Source organism: Seriola aureovittata, chromosome 21, assembly GCF_021018895.1.
Source record: "Seriola aureovittata isolate HTS-2021-v1 ecotype China chromosome 21, ASM2101889v1, whole genome shotgun sequence".
Lineage (NCBI taxonomy): Eukaryota > Metazoa > Chordata > Actinopteri > Carangiformes > Carangidae > Seriola > Seriola aureovittata.
Window position 1 is genome coordinate 15987279 of NC_079384.1, and position 12368 is coordinate 15999646.

General features: G+C 41.1%; 1 protein-coding gene across 4 annotated transcripts in view; it reads right to left on the minus strand.

The window, feature by feature from the left end:
• The window catches only part of wnk4a (WNK lysine deficient protein kinase 4a), a 42645-nt gene that overhangs the window by 24885 nt on the left and 5392 nt on the right, over positions 1-12368 (minus strand). The window lies entirely within an intron of this gene.

A 12368-nucleotide genomic window follows, 5' to 3' on the forward strand; every position in this document is an offset into this window, starting at 1 on the left:
CATATTCCAAATGCATGAGCTATAAAGGTTTAACGCGCACGTGCTCCGGTCGTGTCATGGATATGTGCGGTTACGTAAGCCTGTTAGCAATAAACATAGCTACAAATAAACAGGACCAATTTGATAAATCACTGTTACTTTAGCTAATGAGCTTGCTGCTGGACTGGAAACCACAGGTTCATCCATCTGGGCGACCCTCCGGTTACATAATCACATTCATTTTCCAATAAGGGGAGCTCTGACTTTACAGATTTAAGGAGGAGGGGTCCAAAAAAATCCACGTAAAACTGAACCAAACACTGCAATCACGCTGGATGAACAAAGACATTTTTGTGCTTCCTTTAGGATGAATGGCTCAATTTTACTGCTGCCGGAGTAACTCGGTCTGTGGTGGGTGGTTGGTGGAAAACTCCTGGGAGACTTCGGGCCCATGAATCCTGCATTGAAGCAGATTTCTGGGAAAAAAGCTCTGCATATGTTTATGCTTACAATCAGCTTGACCGCTACCCCTTCTCCTTCCTCTCTGCTTTTTCCCCCCAGTAAGTGAGGAGGTGGTGCTGCTGTTAGTGCTGCCGCATCAACACAGGAGGCAGACTGTCTGAGGACCTGCGCTACCTGAAGTTGCACAACGAAAAAGGCCCCTTTTACCTGCGTCAGTCACCTGTCAGATATTACCCCCCCCCCCCCCGAGCTCAAAAGCAAGACAAAGAGGTGACTTCTAACCCAGTGGTTCGCTTTCAGGACGATAGTCATCAGTCCATGATGTGAACACAAGCTGCAGCTTATTCCTCATGTGTTAGACCTCTGTCAGAAATGCGAGAAAGAAAAAACATCTCGAGTTAAGAGTAAGAGTCATGACTATTGCATGAGGCTATTAGATCATACAAATACACATGCATCTTCTTCAGCTTGAATCTAAGTTGTGCTAGACAGACGCAATTGAACTTTATGGCCCAAATTACAGTCGTGGACGCTGAGGTTTACAGCCACCATAGATCACTGAAAAAAAAAAAAGGAAACAGGCGCAATATGACACAAAACATAGTGTGAATGTAACAGTGTGTGTGTGTGTGTGTGTGTGTGTGTGTGTGTGTGTGAGCCTGGGTGAGTGAGTCAGTGGGTTTATGGGTTGATGTACATCTGGTTATTTATGTATCTAAGTGCGATAACATCAGAGCCCTGCGGAGCGAGCTTTGTCTCCTGTGGACAGTCGCTTGCGCGTAGATACTGTATGATGGCTGCTGCAGCACAAACTCAATGTTAACACACATTAGCTGTGGCACGTGGCTGGGCCTCTTGGGAGAAACCTGCCACTTCCAAAACCACAGGATTTACTACCGCTTGGCATGCTGGATGATGGCATGATTGCGAAATGTCAAAATGCTAAATGCAGGCGTTCTTGGAAGAAGCAAAAAAAAAAAAAAAAAATCCTGCTGCAGCCAGTCTGAACGACACCGTTCATGATATGTGAGCTGCGTTGGACAAACTGGAGATGTTATTTCATGTGACTCATCGAAACCTGTCCTCAGTTCAAAAACAGCAAACTCAGGAATTGTTCATTTAAGATGTCAAAAAGTGTAAAGTGGAAAATTAAGTTCAGATGGAAACAAAAAAGGCAACAAGTACGGGCTGTGTTAACATGTGATCTGACTGCAGTGGTGCTTAATTTCAGGGTAACATAACAACGCCTCCTCCCTGTAGACACATACACATTTAAGCTCTGACTAACAGCAGAAATGAAAAGCAGCCATACAGTAATACTTAATTTTGACTGAGACTGTTCACACAATCATAAGAGCCACCAATTAACCAGAGAAAAGACAAATACACATGATTATTCCTTTCATTATTACATTTATACTCTGCTTCAATATACTGCTTCAATTAGCCGAAATGATATCTATCTTTAGAAAGGGGCCTCTGGCCTTTCCTCCAGAAGGACTCGGCTGTTGACAGCTGAGAAAGGTTTTTATCCAACTTTTCCATGGGACATTTGACTGCATCTATCTGCCCTGCCTCCACCTCTCTCTTGCTGCCTGCCTGCCTTTTTTTTTTTTAACGAATGAGGCCAAAAAACATTGCATAAGACTGGAGAAAGCTATGCAGGGGGGAGCCACAAAAACAAACCATCTGTGTTTTGAAAAGACAAGTGGGTATATCCAGAAAAACAGTTCAGATTCAGAGGTGTGTGAATCAGCCTTGGCTCTTTTAATGTATTCTCTTCCAGCTGGATCATTTATTCTTAGCCACTGGGAGGTGTGTGCGTTGAGTTGGGGGGTCTGCTATAGCCAGGGTCGGAAATACTTGGGCTTGTTGCCATGTAAGTGGAGTTACATAAGCAGTGTTGATGGTAGAGGGGCCACTGGTATTAAGAAGTCCCTGTCAGCGCCCCTATTATGACAACCAGTACATGGACACGACGTGTCAGCCAACATTTACCCCAAACCAGGTGCTGTACGTTGTGGCTTAATACGGGAATGAACAGTTTGCACTGCGCTGATGTTACACTCAAATAGATACCAGAAGTGTGACCAGGAATTGGGAACATCCACTCAGTGTGTGGACGGGCTGTGGCATCTGTAGGAATCTTGACTAACTACAGAGAGAAAAGAAGGGCAAGTGAGAAAATGGATTCAGTCATAATACATATAGCCTGTAGGGATGTGTGTTAAGGGTTAGAAGCAGCATTTCCACTGCAGTTTTTTCAGATTTATGTCTTGAACACTTGGATCTGAACTGAAAATGATATTACGTATAGAGCTGGTGATTGATGGATTAGTCAACGGACAGAATATTACTCAGCAACAAGGGATGGGAATCGAGAACCGGTTCCAAACCATCAGACTCGTATGCCTCCGAGCTCATCAATTCCTTTTATTGATGCCGCATGTTCTTCTGACGTCAAACTCTTGCATCTACGCTGCAAGAAACTTGCAACAAGGATGAGTCCTCAGGGACAGGAAGTAACGGTCCAAATTGTGATGGCTTCATCTCACACAGAAAGATGACGACAGTGGAAGTTCATAAAAATGTAAAGTAAGGCAGCATAATAGCGAAACATTTGAATTCCAGGAATGCCATGTATTTTCGACACTCTGCACATGAGCCCGACTGCTTTCCAAACTGAACAGCTCTTCCATTACTGAGGGTAAACATCCTCAGTTTTAACAACATTAGCTCCACGCAGGCAGGCATAACAGATTTTTTTTTTCTTTGACTAAGAAAAATCTAAATGAAAACAGCAGAGCTTCTGCACACCTGAGTCACATGCATGCCTTTTCTCCTGTTTCGGGTTACTACACTGTTTTTCAGACCCAGAGATAATTAAAGTGTTTCCTTTATGCTAAAAACCTGTAGTCCTACTTTTTTTCTAAGCAGAAAATTGATCAAGAGTTGTTAAAAGAATTGGTACAGAATTGGAACAATAAGCAGAATCGATAATGGCATATAATCTTATCAATTCCCATCCCTATCAAATGATAAGGCTGATGTTATTCTATATTTCACTTATTGTCAACAAAGCCCATTAAAAAAACCTAAACCAACAATGTCTCTTGTTGTTTGTCTCTTGCCAACCCTGGGCTCCGGGATATTAACTGAATGATTATTCAGTTAATTGATAAAATAATGGATAAATTAATGTTCTTAGCCGCAGCCCTACAAAAGCAGCTCTTAACAGAAGCTGGACAAGCCCTTACTTTTAGTGTAATTGCAGAAATGATCAAATTCAGCTGGCATTCTTTCCAAATCTACCTCGACCTCTGTGTGAACCCTTTTAGGGGTTTAGGGAGAAGGTAAACCTACCCTCTTCTTCCTGCCATTAACTTATCATTGAAAGTGCTGTTTACAGGCCATAATTCCTGTGCTCCAGATGCTGACAGCGAAGAGCCCTGCAGATAAAGAGCAGAGTTCACAGAGAGGAGAGAACCCGCACAGCTTCAGCATTACCAAGCCACTGTCCATCAGCGGCGGTGACGACTGACTCGCCAAGATCTGGGATTGAGGTCAAAGGCAAAAAAAAAAAGAAAGAAAAAAAAAAAGTCTGACCTCACAACTCTAAGACTGACATACTCGCCTTGACTGACATACACTTCGTATAAACATGCACGTAGGCACTCACACTGGTACAGTGTTGCATTTAGATGTTTGCAGGTGAGAACTGAGGTGCCAGTGTACTCCTTCCAAGGAAAACCTGACATGTTCTGTAAATGGAGCGGGCAGAGGGAGGTTAGCCATTAATCTCATAAGGATTGAGGACTCAAAACCAGCCTCTGACTGCTGCTCTCACTCTGAGTACCTGACCTAACCTGCGGCGCCCGGCTAATTACCTGCACGAGTTAAAGAGACCTAGATGTAGGATCTCTCTCGTGTTTCAGCAGCGAAGTGTGGGCTGTCAAGCACGTCTTTGTCTCCAAATGGATTTAGATATTTGTTTTAGATGAACAGATTTCATTGCCCGACCAGTCCTGGATTTTTGAGGCAGATACTGATATTTGGGAATTTAAAAAAAAGTCTATCCAATAATACATTAGCTGATATTTTCTTTTTGGGTCATCAACCTTGATACAGATCTCTTAAGTTTCTTTTTTTTTAAACTGTGGCCAAAATACACGTGCAGTGCATTTCCAGCATCTTTGTGGACAAACTATCTAAAAGGTGACACAAACCTAACTTAGAATATTTGTCCTGCTATTTCTTGTTACTTGCTGGCTGATATTTAGACTGATAGTGATGTAATATCAGCCTGGTAGATTTACTGGTTTACCTCTGCACAACAAGTACAAGGCTGTCCTCTGAAACTGTACAGTGTGAGTTGTCTCAGAAAGTATTGCACCACCTGGTTCGACAGAATAAGACCAGAGATCTTGTATCTTTAGTATGTTTACTTTGTTATTCCTGACATCACTTAACCTCTCTGGTGTTTGCTTTTAGTTATTCACTGAAACCTCGCCGTCTATAAACTGCGCTGCACAGTTTTTAAGAGTTTGCTTCTTGAATACTCCGCTTGCCTTCCCAGCTGAGCATTGTGTTGTGCAATTACAGTAACTGGTAGCTTTTGTTTGCCTGATTCACCTCATTCCCTCTCACCTATAAGGGCGGTGGCATTGTGCTCACAGGTGAACTGGCAAGATGTAAGATGGTCACACACAGTGCCCACTTTGCGGTTTCACCTCTCAACTTGGAAGGTGTGTTTGCGACAGTCTGAAGACCGGTTCTGACCTCTGAGCCGTCTCAGGTCAAAATTAAACAGAGACAAGAGGACATTCCTGCTTCATTCAGGTCAAGTGACCCCGCAAGGGCAGGAGGTTTTGCAAAATGCTGAAGGGGAGAGTATATTAGCAGCGCTCTCAGCATAATGGCATTTGAAGAGAGAAGTGTGAATGGAACAAACACTTTGTCCTCTTCAGCAGACCCAGAGAACCACGGAGAGATCACAAGACGCCTGGAGGACGCAGCCTGAGAGAGTTTTGTCTTTAAAAATACAGCAGAGCAGTCGGGCAACATGACTCAGAGAAACAGCAAAGAGGTGGAAAGAGCTTAGTTATGGGTCATACAATCTAATTTAGTTATGCAATCACACACAAGTATGATGACATGCTTTCTATGAGTTTAAACAAGGTGACGATATTCATATCCGGTTGACAAACAATCTCATTAACGGCGGCAATTTGAAGGACTTTGAATCAAGTTTATGTAAAGCTGAAGAACTGGAAAATGAATTTTACCAGGATGTTTTCACCGCGGCTTTCGAGCAACCCGCTGTAAACCCGACTGATGTGAAAAGCCCGCTTAATGGAGCAGCCGTGTGAGAATTCAATAAACAAGTAATGTGTCACATGAGGTTCTTGTACTTTTATAAATAAACAACATATATTTAGCAGCTCCTCTTCCTGCACACTGAGGGACATTATTTAAAATTGTGTGATAGGAACCACCGGCACAGCGGACATTACAGTCTGTCATGTTTACGTCACAGCTACTACAGTCTTCTACTTGGTATAAAAGGGCCGAGGCGAAACCTGTGGGCTCTTAAACCTGATTGTACTGACTCACCTGGCCGGGCCACTGTGACAGCCAAAAACAATAATGTTTGTTGGTACACCTTTGCAACAGAGAGCCATTCTGATCAGTTACTGCTACTGAGAGTGAAAAAGTCATAAATATTTGACTGTAAATATTTTATAGTGCAAGAATTCACGTCATTATTTTTGTTGGTACTTTGCGTTTGTACTTTTTGGGGTCATTTTTATTGAATGATAAAACAAGAATGGTTTATTTGCTACTGTTTAACATTGAATTATGTCACTGACCTCCTATGAACAAGCCACTCTGGGGGCTGTAGCACCAACACACTCACGTTTAAAAGGACGTAATTTGTTTTTCTGATCTGAGAACAAAATAAAAAAATATACAGTATGCCAGCTGCTTACCAATTACCTCTAACATTTTTGACAGCAGCCTGGTAGCACTCAAATTTCTTCTAATCATTATCATCAGTGGCTGGAACCACTTATCCAATCTGATTCCAAGAATTACCTCAACTCTTATTATTTTAAAATGTGTAGGATGATTGTCATGCAGGCTACCGTTACTAGACAACAGGCCTCAACAAGTTCATGACAATACATATCTGACAGGTTTTAAAAAGGTTTGTCCTGTGGGCGGATTCCTTAGATCATCTGGCGCCAGTTTATCACAGTCACTGTTCGACAGAAGTGGGCCAAGCAGCATTGACACATGCTTGTTTTTTATGTTTCGTTAAAGTCTACTCAGGTGGTTTTGTCAAACATGAGAAGGAGAGTGGAAGTATAAGAGGGTCTCTATGTCAATGGTTCCCAAACCTTAAGTTCAGGACCAACAACAAGCTGCTATTTCTAAAAGCACAAAGGAGGAAGTCTGAAGACTAAACCCAATTATGTGTAGAAGACAACGTATCATTTTATGAAGGGGTTTATAGGCTGTAACTAACGGCTCTATTATGGGTTAATGAATAATTGACTAATGCCTCGCTGATCAGTTATAAGCAATTATTACAAACAACATTTGGGTTGCCAGGTTGTAAGCAAACTCTCACTGGTATTTCACCTTCCTGTTTGAAATAATATAGTTACAAATGTCAATAATCCATTAATAAATGTTCTTGGGTTTCTCAGTTTCTAGTAAGCCATCCAATCTGCAATTACAAATGTTGCAACAATCAATCAAGTTAGAGGTTGTGAATCTTAGTGGTTAATAAAGGTTTTGAATTTAGTTTTCTTGATGAAGCCGAGCCGGAGCAGGATAAAACATCAACTAAAGGGATTATTTACAAACCCTGGCAACCCAAAAGTTGGTCTTATGCATGGGCTGATAAATGAATGATAAGCAAACTACTTGTAATTTCTTAATCATTAATGAAATAAATAGTTACCTTTTAAAAAACACATTATGAATGGTGCCTTCCAAGAAAGTGGCACCAAAATAAGATTTTTTCTGGCTGGATTATTTCATGCCCCCTGAAATTTGTTGTATCTTGCGAACCCCCATGTTGCGAGTCACTGTTCTAGACAATCACAGGAAGTATTTGAAAGTCAATGAAGAATATTTTTCTAAGGATGAAAACATCCTGACGCACGAATCTCCACACATCTGGTACTCCAAGCAGGACAATACTGTAACGCTAAGCTTTGCCGGGAACCACTACGACTGAGATCTGACCATGAGGGTGTTAGAGAAAAGCCTTTTGAAGTTGTTATGACCCCAGGCCCAGTAACAGCAAGCGCGCAAGGAAGGTGCTTTCATCTCGACGCAGCTTTGTCTTTTTTAATATAAGTTTTTGTGAAGTTAAAGCTGCTAAAAACCCTCGAATATGACTTGAGATTTAAAATACCTGGAAAGAATTGCGATATTTTTTTATTCACAAGAGAATTAAATAAAGATTTGTGAAACATGAAGCAAGAGTTCCATGTTGAAACTGTATGTTTGGTAACTACTTTCTTTGTACTCCGCTCTACCTCTGGATGCGGGAGGGGGGTGGGGGGGCATAGTGTTACACTAACAAACAAGGATGTGCTATCAAGTGCCGCTGGCGACCAGGACCGGATATAGTTTACGAAGTGATGGTATGCAAGTGGTGCCCTTGTCACGGGAAGGCAGCAACATGAAGGATTTATGAATCCTCGCCTCTCTGCCAGACTGTGTCCAATACAGACTCAAAATGACGGATAGTTTGAGAGCATGAACGTGAACGCCAACTTTAGAAACCCACAGATTTTCAAGATGAATATGAACTGAGACAGCACAGTTCAAGTCTGGTGAGAACACAAATGAATGTTTTCTGTTGACTGAGAAAACACATTATAGTGTTTGTTGATGGGTACTGCAAGGTGCCGGACCCCAAAACAGGTAGAGTCTTTAGTGAACACCAATGGGCGATTCATCCCAGGACTCACATGGCAACTTAGAGCACATTTACACTCCTGACGCCTCCGTCCTGCACGCTCCGACACACATGGTCAGTTCAGACATGACCAGAGGTTACCCCGTAGAGCAGTCCTTTCCCTTACCAACTATGGCCTCAGAGCCGCAACAGCTATTAAAACTTGAGGTCTTTGGTTTGTTTAGGAAGCAGGACTCGGGCCTCTGCAGGGCCCAAGCTGCAGGGTGACCACATGTTTTTCCCCTAAAGGAATGGCTGTACAGTCACACACTGTCAATACCAAAAACACTGAGGAGAAGACTTTTTTTTTTTTTTCCAAAATGCAGTGACTGATATTTCTTCTAAAGGCTGCTATACACTGCGATTCATTTTGTCCCGGACAAACATTGACAGTCGTGAGAGAGCCACAGAGAAATCTTTGTTCGTGGTAGTGCTGCAACAATTCGGCGATTATGAGATCAGTCAAAAGACAGATAACAATTTTTATAATCGATTAATCATTTATCAAGCAAGATGCCAAAGATTCCTCCTGTTACAGCTTACAGGATTTTCTGCTTCCTTCTGTTTTATATCACAGAAAACTGATTGGATCTGCTGCCCTTTGTATCCCTAAAAATAATATAAAATTGAAATTCTGTTATTGAAATAATTTGTAAGCATACAGAGGAATAATAAAAAGGAAATATTCATTGTAATAAAGATATCATGTGGTACAAAACTCAGAATAAACACAACTTGATGATGTATCTCTGCTTGTGTTTTTTGGTCCATTTACATCCTAATACTACGATTCAACAGACTTCAATCGCTCAGTCTGTCAAGTTTAAATCATTCTGTCTGACACAGATTGCTACCAAGATTTTTTTAGAACCATCTTGCATAGTGTGACATGCAATTAACCTGTAAGATTGCTGTTATTGAACTGTGTATAGAGGCCTATGGTGTATGAGGAATCATCTTTATGAAGAATAGTTTTGAGATGCATTAATAGACTGACGGTTAGGAGCTAATCTGACTAAGGGTTAAGCCCCAATAGAGGTATGTGCATCCAGGATATAAGCACAGAGTACAAAGAGAAGATGAAAGAAAAAAAGGAATATATCTCTCCTCCTTTAAAGAACAGAGCCAACCCAATTACCGTAAACACAAAAAACTCTTCCAGAGGGATGGATACTGATGTCATTTTGAAAGGATCACAGAGGATAAACCCGATGACAAGAAAACAGCTTTCCGTTGAGCTCCATCTGAGAAAACATGACGCAGATTGTAGTGATTGTATAAAATATGGGGCACCAGAAAACTATTACTGGAAGCTGGAAAACTGTAAAGAAACCTGGACTACTTACTGAAAACCTCACACATGAAGAACTGATCCACAGAGGGAACCCAATAAAAGCATAAAAGCAGTGACTCAGCAGAGACAGAGCCTTTTGCCAATGGCACACTTGTGTACGCAAAAGTACAGCAGCTCAGTTATGACATCTGGCAGATGGAAAACCAGTTTCTAATCTGTTTTTTCCACACAGTGTTCCCAGTCTGTGTCCGACAAAGCTATATGTAACTCCAGCTGAGAAGCTTTGCTCTACTAATCAATGCAATTTCCTAATTCTGTCATTACTATGATACAAAGATAATCAATGACATCACATATTCAATGTCATCACTTTACAGAATATTCGGGATGTTTGTTAAGTCCTTGAATATAATAGAAAAACAAACAGAAAGTCAGATTACTGCAGTCTAATACTGGCTTATCTGAGCTATCGTGTTTGGCTTCCTTTCATAAACTTGCTCAGGCTATTGTAAACACATTATTGTAATAATGATCCAAATCTTGAGCTGAATAATGAAGCTGTGGATGTACATGTACTTACTTTGGATGGAAATGCAGTGCATTTTACTTTCTTATTAGGTTCCTGTGTGCTTAATTCTAAACTTGTTACTTATCTTACATGGATAAACACTGATGATTACTGAATTTAAAGCAAGACTAGCAGCTTTTTTCATTCTTTGACACCTACAACCCTCTGTGTGTAGTTTTCTTAAGTTTTAAGAGCATGAGGAATCTGGACATCGATTTTCTAGACCGTCTTTTAAAAATCCACGCTGGGGCAGGTCTGCAGCCTCCACCAGGATGGATTAGGTGCAAGGCAGTGTACAGTCAACCAGTCTACCACAGGGCTGTGACGTATAGAAAAACACATTCACACTCACCTTCACATCTAAGAGCACTTCAGTTTCCAATAGAAACATACAAACACACCAAACACCCGCAGGCCCCTGAACACAGAACCACCATGCTGCCCCAGCTTGTATCTACAGTATCCACCTTAAAAAAGACACTAACACACTATCAACAGCAGCCAATGCGACACTGTTATCTGCTTTCAGCACACTGTATGATACAGACAAGCTGTATCTTGCAATCATTAAATGAGTGCACATGTAGTACAGTACGTAAATTTTATAGGTGACAGTGTGGCCTTCCTGTGCCAAGCTAATTTTAAAAAAAAAACAAAAAAAAAAAACAGCTCTCACGTCAAGGTGACGTGCTGCCATGTGTAAATGTAGGCTATCACTGCGGGCCTCCTTCACTTTCTCCTCAGAGAAGATTGGCTGGCTCTGATAAGCTGGATTTCGCTTCACCATGGGCCCAGTGAGGAAGGACAGTGTTGATGTTGGCTACAGTGGAACTGATAGGAAGCCCACAGCTTGTGTTATGGCAGTGAACACTAGCCACGCTCAGATAAAGGTTACGCAGCCAGGCTTGTATGAGGCCCAGGCTGGCTAGAGACAGAGTGAGGCAACAGAAATGTGGGACTGGTGCCAAACTAGATTTATGCTTTGTTCTTTAACCTCATGGCTCAAAATGCAAACTGTGCAGACCCAGTAGCAAGACGTTAATAAGGTTTTACAGATTTAATTTGAGCTGGTGTTATTATATGAGCTTTATAACTCTGAGCTGAAAGGTAAACAGTGCGGCTTCCAGCTCTTTCTACCCCATGAGTCCAGTTTCACAGAAACAGAAATGGTTCCAATTCTTACTACAGCAGAGCTGATGTAAACCTTCCACCAGCACCACATCGCCTCCTGCTTCCCTTTGTCCTTAGGTAACTCTGCTTCCTTGAGACCAATGGCTTTTAAACAAACAGATAAGGGCCGCAACTAACTTAATATCAATCAATGCAATGTTTAGTTTTTAAAATGTCAGAAGATTATGAAAAATGCCCATCATAAGTACCCAGAGGTCAGGGGGACATCTCAGTTTGTTTTGTCGATTAATTTTCTTCCATTAGTCATCAATTAAATGACTTAATTGCTTCAGCACTAGTTTTTTTTTCATGCATTATTTCAATTTCAAGTCAATTAAAGTAAAAAAAAAAATCAAGATTAATTGTCAAGCTATTATCAAAAATGTTCTCAACACCAAAAGCTTAACAAACATTTGAGCAGGTGGAACCAGTGGATCTAAAACTATGAACTGATTATTAACTGTGTCCATTAATAACTTCAGCACTGAGACAAATAGACAAAACTGAAACCAAATGATGAGTAGGGTTGGGTATCACATGCTCAGATACTAGTGCTGAAACAGTTTCACTATCAACGCCAAAAACAATACTTTCTTCAACTATTTACTTTGATTTTCTCCCATTTTCTTAAAATTTAACAAAAGAAGCCAAGGCTCGACGTTTTGGGGAATGCACTTATTTGCTAAATGTTAAGTATCAGTGGACAGATTTGCAGATTTATTTTGTATTTCTGGACAAAGCGACGCTAGGTGTTTCTCTGCGCTTTGAGTCTAACCACCTTCATATTGAGCGTACAGACACAAGAGAGGTGGAAATCTCTCAGCAAGAGAGTGAATAAATGTCAAACTATTCCTTTAACTGTTGTCAAAACACAAGCAGCCTGACCGACACCAAAACAAAATACAATCGAAGAGTAA